This window comes from Nothobranchius furzeri, chromosome 5 (genome assembly GCF_043380555.1).
Source record: "Nothobranchius furzeri strain GRZ-AD chromosome 5, NfurGRZ-RIMD1, whole genome shotgun sequence".
NCBI lineage: Eukaryota > Metazoa > Chordata > Actinopteri > Cyprinodontiformes > Nothobranchiidae > Nothobranchius > Nothobranchius furzeri.
Genome location: NC_091745.1, coordinates 1,920,903 through 1,932,697, shown reverse-complemented (window position 1 = coordinate 1,932,697; position 11,795 = coordinate 1,920,903). Strand labels below are relative to the sequence as shown.

General features: G+C 42.3%; 1 protein-coding gene across 2 annotated transcripts in view; it reads left to right on the top strand.

Annotated features, from left to right (window-relative positions):
* The first annotated feature begins 9,033 nt into the window (after nucleotides 1-9,033).
* The window catches only part of gcgra (glucagon receptor a), a 61,555-nt gene continuing 58,793 nt past the window's right edge, over nucleotides 9,034-11,795 (top strand). The window contains exon 1 of one of the 2 annotated variants that reach the window (XM_054740114.2): nucleotides 9,034-10,100. The gene's annotated coding sequence lies outside the window, so the exon portion shown is untranslated. Of the gene's footprint in view, nucleotides 10,112-11,795 lie in introns of both variants that reach the window. The other variant, XM_015948417.3, reaches the window with a different exon arrangement.

The following is an 11,795-nucleotide window of genomic DNA, read 5'->3' as shown; positions in this document are numbered from 1 at the left end:
GAGTCTCCAGCATTCCAGTCTCCAGAGTCCCTTCTTCGTTGCCTTCCTCCAGAGTTCCCTTTCCCCAGGGTTCCCTGTCGCCGGCCCCCGGTCGAACTAGCTACAAGCTAACCTGAAGCTAACCCTGGCTAACCCAAAGCTAACGCAGAGGTGGGAGCTAAGCTAACGGAGGTAGCAACCTAGCTACAACCGGAGTTAACTGTACACAACACCAGAGCTTCTGAGTCAGAGATACGCCGGGCTGACCGCTGGGTAAAACCGGGTGGAACACAGAGGTCTCCGAGACCTCCACAAGCCAGCAGCCGCACAGCAGACAAGCGCCGCTGCGATCTGAGATGCGCAGAGCTGCCGCTGGGGAGAACCGGGTGGAAAGGTTTCCATCCCAGAGCTCCACAAGCCGTCAGCCCGCGCAGCAGACAGAAGCCGCGATCAGACAGAGATGCGCCGAGCTGCGGGGAGAGGAGAACCAGCCGGCAGCCCGCGCAGCAGACAGAAGCCGCGATCGGAGATGCGCCGAGTCGCGGGGAGGGGGAAACCGGGTGGAAAACAGAGGTCTCCCGAGATCTCCACAAGCCGATAGTCGGAACCCAGCTCCACCAACATGTTATATTTCAACCCATTTTCTAAAGTGCAGCATTATGTTAAATGCACTGGGTTTTACCCTATTACATTTAAATGTCATGGTTAAACAGTACATGTTAAAATCTAAGCTCAGCTCGGCAGTGACCTAAAATACATAAATATAATTTTACTTACGTGGAGACTCCTTGGACGCTCTATTAGTGCAATTAATGCCACAGCAAGTCATTCTGTCCAACAATTGCACAAAAAAAATCCAAACAAGAATACACAAACACAGAGACTCAAAATCCCGGAGCAGTTTCCAGGCCAGACCGAGGCTCTACTGAGGCCTTTCTACGGAGCTAGCTCTGTGGTCACGTGGGTCTGATGCTCATTAATTATACAGAATTTTGGGCTTTTAATACACTTAAACAGAAGAGTGAGAAAAACATTCAGCCCCCTCAGAGTTGTCATGAGTGTAAACTAGATCATTTAAACCAAAAACATGTTTTGGTACCAGGCTGTAAACATGTTTATTTCTGCTGTGAAATTGGTATTTTTAACATGGGAGTCAATGAGGATTTGCTGGCTTCTGACACCAGCCCCTAGTGGATGAGGGTGGAACTGCAATTTTTGTCACTTCCGGGTTGGCCTAAATTTTTCAGCCGCATTGTGGGGGCTTGGGTTGAGCTGAGCTGAGGAGGAGACTCCTGTTGTTTTGTTCATCTTCATCATAATAATAACAACATTAGATGACAACAGGTGCTCACATAGGTTTGTGCTGCTGAACATGTCTGAGCAGCTTGACTACGCTGTTGTGTGTTGGGGAGGAAAAATAAAAACGACAGCAGCCACAGAGTCTTGCTGGTTTGAGCGTGTCGCTGCTCGCTGGAGTTATATCAGCTCTGTCTGGAAGTTAGTTGGAAAACTTTCTCTTTCAGTCATGAACACATTACTGAGTGGTTAAAATCTCCGTTTCTGGGTTTCAACATCGGCAAATGGCTGAGTAAACTCGGCGCTGAGTGTGACGAGTGTTTAGTTTGTCCGAGACAGCGGAGCTGCAGACACCGGCAGCAGACGCTGGAAAAAACACAAAGGAGGGGGCGCTTCGGCTCAGCGCTAACACCGCAAAGCATCATGGGAGTTGTAGTCTTTGCGGTAAAATCGGCCATTGGGCCAGTTTTAATATACTGTAATTTCTGGACTATAGAGTGCACCTCAATATAAGCCGCACCAACAAAAAAAAAAAAAAAAAAGGTTATCTACACACACACGCCGCACTCAAATACAAGTCACGGCGCAGCAGCCACATGCGAGTCTCCGGCGCACAGCGCATGTATGGCCATAACATAAGATAATTAGACAGAAAGACGCTACACGGAGGTTTTTCGTTGTTGTTTTAATTCAACAAAACAAATTTTAAACACGGGCAAACGTGCCTGCAAGTTTAGAAAAGAAAACAGCACTGATAGCATTCATATTTCTGGATGTTATAAAATAAAAACAGAACTGACACGTTATTACCGGTAATTTGCATGCATGTTTAGAAGAAAAGAACAGCGCTGACACAGCATTAATAAGCCCTGGATGATTAGAAAATAAAAACTGCACACAAAACATGCCTGGTTAGTAAATAAAACACACTTGCCTCCCACAAAAAGCCATTCGCTCTCATCTTCCTCTTGCGCACTAAAGACATTAAAGTCCTTTTCTTCAGTGTCGGAGTTGAACAGCCTCAGAAGAGCTTCGTCACATACCTTTTCTGTGGCGATTTCGGTGTCGCTGTCCGTGTTGCTGTCATCATCCCCGGGTGAAGCCGTCTCCAGCGCTGAACCATGGATTCATTCGTGCGAAGCTTACGTGCGGCAGCACTGATTCCCTCCTTTACTGCCAGATCGATGGCCTTCAACTTAAATGCGGCATCATATGAACTCATACATGTAGTTACCATGATGAGGGGGTATGGATTTGAAAAAAATCTTTGTTGTGCCAGCTGCTTGCATGTGCTAAATTAAAATGAGCACTTTCTTCGATTTCCACTTTTGACTTCCACCTGTTTCACTTTCTGCTAAAGCGCCACCAGCCGGTAAAGAAAAATCTTTAGTAAAGCCGCACCTCATTATAAGCCACATGGTTCAAAGCGTGGGAAAAAAGTAGCGGCTTATAGTCCAGAAAATATGGTATTTTTGATATTTAGCTCGCGGGCCACATCAAACTGCTCTGCGGGCCAGATGTGGCCCACGAGCCTTGTATCTGACACATGTGGTTTAGATGAAGCTATTATTTTTGATAGCTCTGAAAGCTCAACTGGATCAAAATGGTTCGAACACAGATGAGGTTCTACAGTTACCTCTGATGCTGCCCCACTTACTGAGAAAGAAGAAAATGCATAAGGGAGGATGCTAATGATTTAGTTTCTAATAGAATTTATTTTATTCATGATCCCATAAAGCCGTTGCTGCTGAGGGCTAAGAGAATAGATGGTTGAGAGCTAGAGATGGCTGCTTATACTGAGCCAGGATCCTCTGGAGGTTTCTTCATATTAAAAGGGAGTTTTCCTCTCCACTGTCGCTGCATGCTTGCTTAGTATGAGGGTTGCTGTAAAGACACTGACACTAGTCAGTGACTTGATGCAATCTGCTGGGTTCCTTATATAGGAAACATTTTACTGAATGGCTTAATGAACTGACCTGTATTGGAATGTTTATTATGTGAAGTGCCTTGAGATGACGCTTGTCGTGATTTGGCGCTATATAAATAAACTTGAATTGAATTGAATTGAACTATGTACATTTGGCAGCTGTAATGAAAAGAAATTTAGGATTATTCTTATTCTCCTCAATTAGCGATGAAAAATATGCAGTTCTAATTTGTCAAAGCTTATTTTTATAAAGCACTAGACTATTTTTCCAGGATAGGACTCCTGGTGTGTGGAGCATGTTCTCTCCAATATTCTAGAAATCTGTTTTAAAATATGCAGTTCAGAAGCCAGGGGGGCTAGGAATGAAAATATTGCCTTCTGCTAAGTTCCTCTGAGATAGTGAAGGCAGTAAAGATGGAACAGTTGCTACGTCGTTATCAGATAGAGATCGACTATCATGAAATGGACTTTCTGGAGAACTCAGTTATAATGAACTCAAAAGTTATCAAAAAGTGGTCTGACAGGACTAGATTGTGTGGAAATATTGTTATTATTATTATTATTATTTTTTAATCATGTCCTGTCTGGCTGTGAAGCAAACAGAATTGATGTCTGAATGATGGTGACAAGCCTTACAGATTTACTCTCAGGTGGAGCATCAAAGCTTCTGCTTTTAATGTCACGCCTGATACGTAAAACTTTATTGTTATTGTTTTTGAATGCTTTGTAATATATAGTACAATATAAAATATTGTTATTTCCTCACACTCTATGCCAAATGTCCGGTCTAATGTATGATGGCAGGAGTGGGTGGAGCTATGTATTCTCTGATTTTAACCAACTGAGTCTAAGATATTACTAAAGACTACATTGAGGCTAAATGACAAATTACTGTAGGAATAACATCTTTAGTCTATTTAAAATGAAAGTTATTGAGTGTTTTTTGAGTTCATATGGAACATCCACACATATTCATATGGGTACACCAATGAACGTTCATATAGTAACACGTGTGAGTGTTCATTTTAAGGTTTGCTGCAGTGTTGATTGAGTTCACCACAAACACTCAACAGTCCTGTTGTGGCTACTTTAACACTGTTATGTCTGGCCTGGTGTTTAACATTTAACCAAAGTGTTACATTTACTCTGAAGAGTGTGGAATCAACTCTAGGAGTGAATTTGACACTTGGCATTTTGATGAGTGTCTTTGCCAGCTTTAGTGTTTTTGAAATAGGACATTTGATTGGGGTTTTGGATGAAATGATTTCAAATGAAATTATCATTTGAAATATGCCAAGGCTGGGGGATTTTATTACACCATGCACCAAGTGTTCATTGTTTTGGTTATTTACTGTGCATCTAGAAAATTTGGGTGACAGAATCATTCTCACCTCAAAAGGAGTCCTTAGGTGGAAAACTAAAGCTAATTAGATTTGCCCAATGTTCAAAAACTCTATTCACTCTGCTGGATAGATGAATTATTTTCTTTCACATTTTTCCCTGTAAGGCTGAAGGCTCAAACAAAAGTCACCTTCAGACTGTTCTTGAGCTTTCTACAAACTTCATGATTTTAACTGATTACTTATTTTTGAGACACAAAGTCAGACATTTAATCAAATATTATAAAGAAACCAATAAACAGCTTTTAACAGTCCTGATCCCATCCTAACATTTACTTGTGTTCATATCAAATGAATCCCAGCAGAAATGTGCCAAACATTTCTATTTATAATTCAATCAGATTTTATGCAAAATGTTTGTTGGAGGATTTTAACAAAATAAATGATGGGAATTGTTCTTGTAGGAGCAGCTCTGGTCTGGTCCTCACTCAGCTGAACCAGGTGAGCAAACACATTCATTATTACCCACACAGCATCATCTAATTTCATTGTGAACACCATTTATCTTATTAATGAGGACTTGTTTTACGTAAACTCCTAAACACCACTTGTCGGGTTAAATGATGCCTGAGATGTTCAGTACATTTTCTTTCTTTATGAAAAGTTTCTTCCATCTTATCAGAAAAATGAACCAAAATTTTAAATCAGCAAATAAAATAAATGAAATAAAAAATGTTGGTGAGAAGTGCCAGAAGGATCAGCGCTGCCTCAACAACAAACACCGTCATTACAAGCGCTGCAGGGTGGGCTGCAGAGCCGGCGTTGCTTCAGGTTTGAGTGGGAGCAAAAATGACTGCCAGTAGTTGTGGGAATGAAGAGATAACGCCACAGGTCAGATGGCTATTTTTACTTTCAGGGACACAATCCAGCTCTGTGACACGACCCTTTTGTGCCTCTGCTCTGCAGGAACAAACACCTGCCGCTGTTCTCAGGAGAACAGTGTTGGACCTGCTCAACTCTCCGTCTACAGGAGAAAAATAAATCAGAGTATTAAAATATTAACAACTCGCTTTGACTTTAACCTCTAAAGAAGACTGGAAGGTTCTTCTGATTTCCAAAACACCTACTAACAGGAACGTGCTTTTGATGAGGGTTAAAATGTGATTATGGCATCAGTGATAGTGGAAGGAGGAAGGAAAAATCAGATTAGTAGGTTTTGTTATCACTGTCCTAAAGAGGAACTCACGCAAAAGATCATTTGGATGGTTGTTTACAGTTAAATGTTTAATACTGAATGGGATAGTGTATATGTTTGAAATGAACAACTTATAGGCTCAAAAACCTCTCTAGCCACTGTATTCATTTCCTCTGAAAATCTTTCTTACCTTGTCTTGCATCAAATTGCACTCAAATCATGTTCCATTGTACTAAATGTGCAGAAAAACATAAAATATCTGAAATACAAAACATTTTTGAGATATATTCAACACTGTGGTAGAAAATGTCAGTCGTCACTATATTTTCTGTCTGTCTGCATAAACAAGAGAAAGCAAATGGGTCCAAATATAGTTTATTTTAAGAAGTCCGACAGTGAATACATCAGTAACTCACGGAACCGCTCAAACCACAAAGTTCATTTACGATTACATTTCCAAATATATTTAGATTTTAACTTAACACGCCCTCTCTGAGACGTAAACAGTAAAACGGATTCCTCACATGCTTCCCTCTGTAGGGGCAGTTCTTCAAAAGCTTCTTCTTTATTTATGAGAAAACTCCTCCAGGTGTCAGAATCCAGTATTGTTGTTACTTAACCCCACAGAGGGAGTCCTGACTTGTGATTAGAGCTATCTTCTGACGGGATTCTCTGAAGAGGTCTCTCCAGAGAGCATCAACCTGCCAGCCTGTTGTTGGAGGTGATAGCACAGCTGATGGCCTGTCGACATGACTGTTGGCGTATCAGCTCCTCCCCGATCAGCCTGACAGAAGTGCAGCTTTAGCTAAACAATGCCCCGGGCCTCACGTGAGTGCACGGACACTCGGGCTGCTGGGACTCACATCGCTTTATTTGCACGACTGCAGCAGCAGTGAGATTGTTGATTATATGTCAGAAGTCAAACTGATCAGAATCGATTCGGCAGGTTTGGGGTTAATCTAATGCTCCACAGCTTCTGAATGAGTTAGAAAGCAACAAAACAAAAGAGATGAATTTATACAGAAGACAACAGCAAAGAAATGTGATAAACTTCAGTTTACATAATAAAAACTGATCCTGTCTGAATGAACTAGCAGATTCGAACCATAACCAGTGATTCCATTTGAATAAGCGTGCTTTCATGTTGAAGACAAGCCCAACCAAATGAAGGTGAATGTTCTGACTCAAGTGTGTCTCTGAGGGATGAGCAGACCCTGCTACATCTGACCAAAACTCACAAAAGAAACCAGTCTACCGCCCGTCCTTTCACTCTGCCTCCTTTTTCTTTCTTTGACATCTTTTTCACATCAGGACTGGCAAAAGGATTCCAACAGATTTAAACTTCCCACCGTCTTCATGGGTGACCCCGCGAGGAAAGTTGACCATTGAGCAGGATTGATGGTTTATCTCTTGAGGTCCACGTGGGAGGGGCGAGGTGGTGCTCACCCCTCACCCCTGCCACGTGGACCCAAGGGACATCAATCCTGCTCAACGGTCAACTTTCCTCGCGGGGTCGTCCATGAAGACGGTGGGAGGGTTAAGCAGCTATTGAAGAGTGTCTGGGGCCCAGCTGTTGTTGAAGTGTCGACCCAGTCTGACCCCTGACCTCTGACATCAGCGAGCCCAAACTGCTGTTCACTGGATGTTTTCTCTTTTTTAACCACTCTCTAGAACAATAGAGAGGGTTGTGGGTGAAAATCCCAGCCGCTCAGGAGTTTGTTAAATAATCACAACAACAACCAAGACATAACCAAACTCACCCAATCCCCCTTTATTCTCCATTCTGATGCTTGGTTTGACCTTCAGCAGGTCTTCAGCAGATGCATCAAATCAGCGGGTTGCTGCCATCTGATTGGCTGGTTAGATCGTTTTGGGATAAACTCACCGGCTCTCTCGGTTGGCTGCTTTGTGACTTTCCTCCTGTCCTTGCACACAGCCAACATCCCAAAACCAGGACGGGTGCTCAAGGGCCTGTTTGGATCCCACTCATGCCTTAAACTCGACTTTAATGTAACATGTAAACATTATAAAGATTGTAAACACAAATACTAAACGAGTGAACATATTTTTTTTCTGTCATTGGGTTAAAATGTTACAACTCCTTATTTCCAGTCAGGACTATGGAGCATCATGTGAACACATTCAGTGTGTTTTCATCTTGTCACCTCATGTCATCAAGGAGAAGAAGGAGAAAAGCAGTTTGGTGTGAAATCATCCGACGATTCAAAATAAATAATTATGGATCATTTAAAAATGGTGACGTTTTTAAATAAGCAGCAGGTTTCCTTTAAATGGTCCAAGCTTTTGTGGACGATGTTATGCCTCAGGGGACAGAAGGAAATGTGTGTGTGCGTGCGCGCGTGCGTGCTTGTGTGTGTGTGTGTGAAGGAGGGGCTGCACCTGATTTAGGTGCGTGTCAGCATTGTAATATAGAGGTAATGTTGCTGTACTATTAGAGAATAGTGTGTGTGGCTACATTTCCAGAGAGCCCAGAGCAGTTTCGACATCAGTCATGAGTTATTCTTGTATAACTTTGTTTCACACCAAGTGGACAGAAGTCACAGGAGCTGCCGCCCTGCTCACCAACAGCTGCTGCGGCAGCATGCCGTTGTTTAAAATACAAGATCGTGGAGTTATTTGACCTGCTGACACTGGCCACTTGCAACCTATGGTGCTTTTGTCACCAGTATTAGAAGTATATAGGAGACTATTAATTACTTTTAAATGGGTAAACTTCTAAAAATGAGGCTCCAAATGGATGTTTTAGGGCTTAAACAGACCACAGCTTCATCTGCACTGCACTTATTGACACAAAAAAAGGTTCTTGAACCTTCTTTATGTTCAAAGTTCACATTCAATAGTTGGTTCAATAGTGTGTTTTGCAAGAACGTCCCTTTGCAGCAATAACAAAAGTCTGTTGTTAGGAGGACATTTATTCAGGAGATGTTCAGTTCACTTTACTGCATAGATTCATATTTTATTCACTTCTTCATGGAAATGTCTGTGCCAAAGCTGAGTCTGTCACAGAACTCTGAGAGCAAATTAGACGTTGAACAGCTGTAGGAGGGACAGCTCTCTGTTGGCTCTTTATACATTTTAGAAGTGTGTGTGAGCTCCTATAGACCCAGCTCTCCAAATGTCACCGTCTCTAATCTGACCCTTGTCCCACCCCTCCTGGCTCTGATGTCCTCTCAGCTGAAGTTGTGCAAAACGGCCGTTTCTGGGACAAGGCCATGCAGTTTACCAAACCGAACAGAACTTGTTCATTTGCTCAGCATTTCTTTTTTTTATGGTGGGGGGGCATTATTTAATGCAACAAAGGGTGAAATTTGATGTGATTGCTGCTGAAATGCCAAGCTGAAATAATCTGTTCATGCTGGGGGTGTTCATTCCACGCCAAAGATTAATCAATCAGTTTGGGGACAGTTTCATGGAGCGAGGGGAGATGAATGTCCCACAGAGAACTGGAGCACACTGAATGCCGTCAAGGTTTTTAAAATTCACAGAGGAGTCTTTACGTTTCTGTGTTTGAGCTGTGAGAATCTATGAATGCTGTAAAAGTTTGAAATGACTCAGAAATTCTTTCTGTAGCTGCAAAGGTTTCATATTAGAAGTTCTGCACCAATCTCTCTTCAGCTGTATAAACTCAGAGGATTTCCAAAGCTTTTAATAAAGCGTCATCTTGTGTCGATGTTTAGCATTTATTAACAATGTGGTGACCTCTATGTTATGCAGCTAAAAGGAAAATTTCATCAACTAATTATTTATTTTTTTCTTCGCCCATTCCCATCAGCCTCACATTTGACTGATTGTAATAATTTTCTGCACAAACCTTGTTGATAAAGGAGGATCTCATGCTTCCATATTTATGCACAATAATCCGTTTATCCAGTAAAACTGTTTAGAGACCTCAACATGAGCTCTCTGATGTTTGCCTCCAAATGGTTCTGTCAATGAGAAATGAGGTGAACGCCTCTCTTAGTACTTTTAACAACACACACACACACACACACACACACACACACACACACACACACACACACACACACACACACACACACACACACACACACACACACACACACACACACCTTCCTTTCGTCCAGTGACGTCACATGATTTCAAGGAGCGGAGCGGCTCGCGCTCACACACTTTCAGAGTCACAGTGCCGACACACACATGTGCGCGCGCGTTTCTTTTCCTCTCATTCCTGCTGTAGGACCCAGACTGATAGCGGGGCGCAGAAGTTCCGCTGCGGTTTAGGAAATAATCTGAAGTGAAAGTTGGATTACAGCTACGATCTGGGAGGGAATAACCGCTCAGATGATGAGCTGCGCTGCCGGACACGATCAGCGGAGTTCTGGTCCGTCACCGGTAATTATTATTATTATTATTATTATTATTATTGTTGTTGTTGTTGTTGTAATTATTAGCTATATTTGACACTTTGCTCGCTTGCATTAGGAGATTTTTCTGACCTGTCAGCAGCTTGATGTGATGTGTTGTTGATAATATTTCAGGAAAGCTTTTTAAAACCCAGCAACAACAGTTCGGGTCCCTTATCGCTCTGTTGTAATAGTCTGTTTTATCGATCCTTTACTTGGAGAATTTCACCCAAAACCCGTGTTTAGTCCAATGAACCAGCTCAGAAATAAAAGTGTTTAAACTGCAAAATGTTTCTTTCATCCCAGTTTACCTTGATTTATAGTTTATACCGAACTGGTTTGTTTGTTTATTCCAGCAAGTTCAGGTAAAGATCACATCTGTGTGAAAAGGAGTAAAATAAAGCACAAGCAACGTTTAAATGTAGCTTTAATACTGAAGTTGGTTTAGGGTTGCTTCGCTGAATAAACATGTTAATGATTATTTCTGATTATAATCTGTTACTGAGTTTTTCATGCAGGCTGAACATGAAAATAGTCTCCTACTCCTATCTGCTGTTTTAGCTGCTGATAGAAAATAAACGGTGAAACTCTAGGATTAGAAAAGGCTCACAGATCTAACGTCAGACTGTCACTTACCTTCATAGACTCACCCATCAGGACTCAAGAAAGGGAAGGCTGTTGTTGGTTTAGCGTCCAGGAAACAGCAGAGAACATCTCGGCCATAGCTAACCATTAGCAACTCTACCGCACAGCAGACGCTCCTCCAGGCTTGTGTTAAGCCTGATTTTTATGAGCTCCGCAATGGAGAGACACACACAGAGTGTCTGAAAGGTTTTCACATTCGAACTTCTGCGCAGGCAGCGTAGTGTTGCAAAGCATTCCCCCGCCAGGACAACAGGGGGCGTAGCACTGTTCTGTGGTATTCTGCCACTGTAACACTCATGTATCTGGTCCACGATAGTGTATTTACTAATGTGTTGATATATTTCAGAGACTTTATAACACGGACACAATTGTCCTTCATTCTCCTCCACTTCTTCATGCGGTCGTCACCTCTAAACCCACTTTTACTGTTGTTTCTGTCCACGTTTGCTCCGTATTTTCTACTCCTTCAGTCACGGATAAATTTTTTTAAAACATTTTCTGACTTTTTTAACAATCCGCACTGACGGAGAGGTATGAATCAGGCTTTATTTGTGGAGATGAAACCTTTAATGCTGCAGAGAAAACAGAGTTAGTGGTCAGGGCGTCTTAAGCCTGACTCATGCTTCTGCGTCAGTGCGGAGACACGCAACGCCATTATCCGTCCTTGCGCCCTCAAAAACATAACGAGAGCCGAGAATAACTAGCGGCAGACACGGAGAAGCTTGAAGAATACCCCGCGAAAAAACAAAAAATATGGACCAGTTTCAATTCCCCCGTGACTGGAGGAGTGAAAAGATACGCAGCACGCGTTCTATTTGTGGATGGAAATGACAGGAAATGTGGGGTTTAGAGGTGGCAAGCGCATGAAGAGGTGGAGGAGAAGGAGAGACAAACTTGTCTGTGTTAAAAAGTCTCTTATATACAAAAACACAATATAAACACACTATCTTGGACCGGATACATGACAGGATACCACCGAACAGCGCTATGCCCTCTGGTGTCCTGGCGGGGAATTGCTTTGCAACACT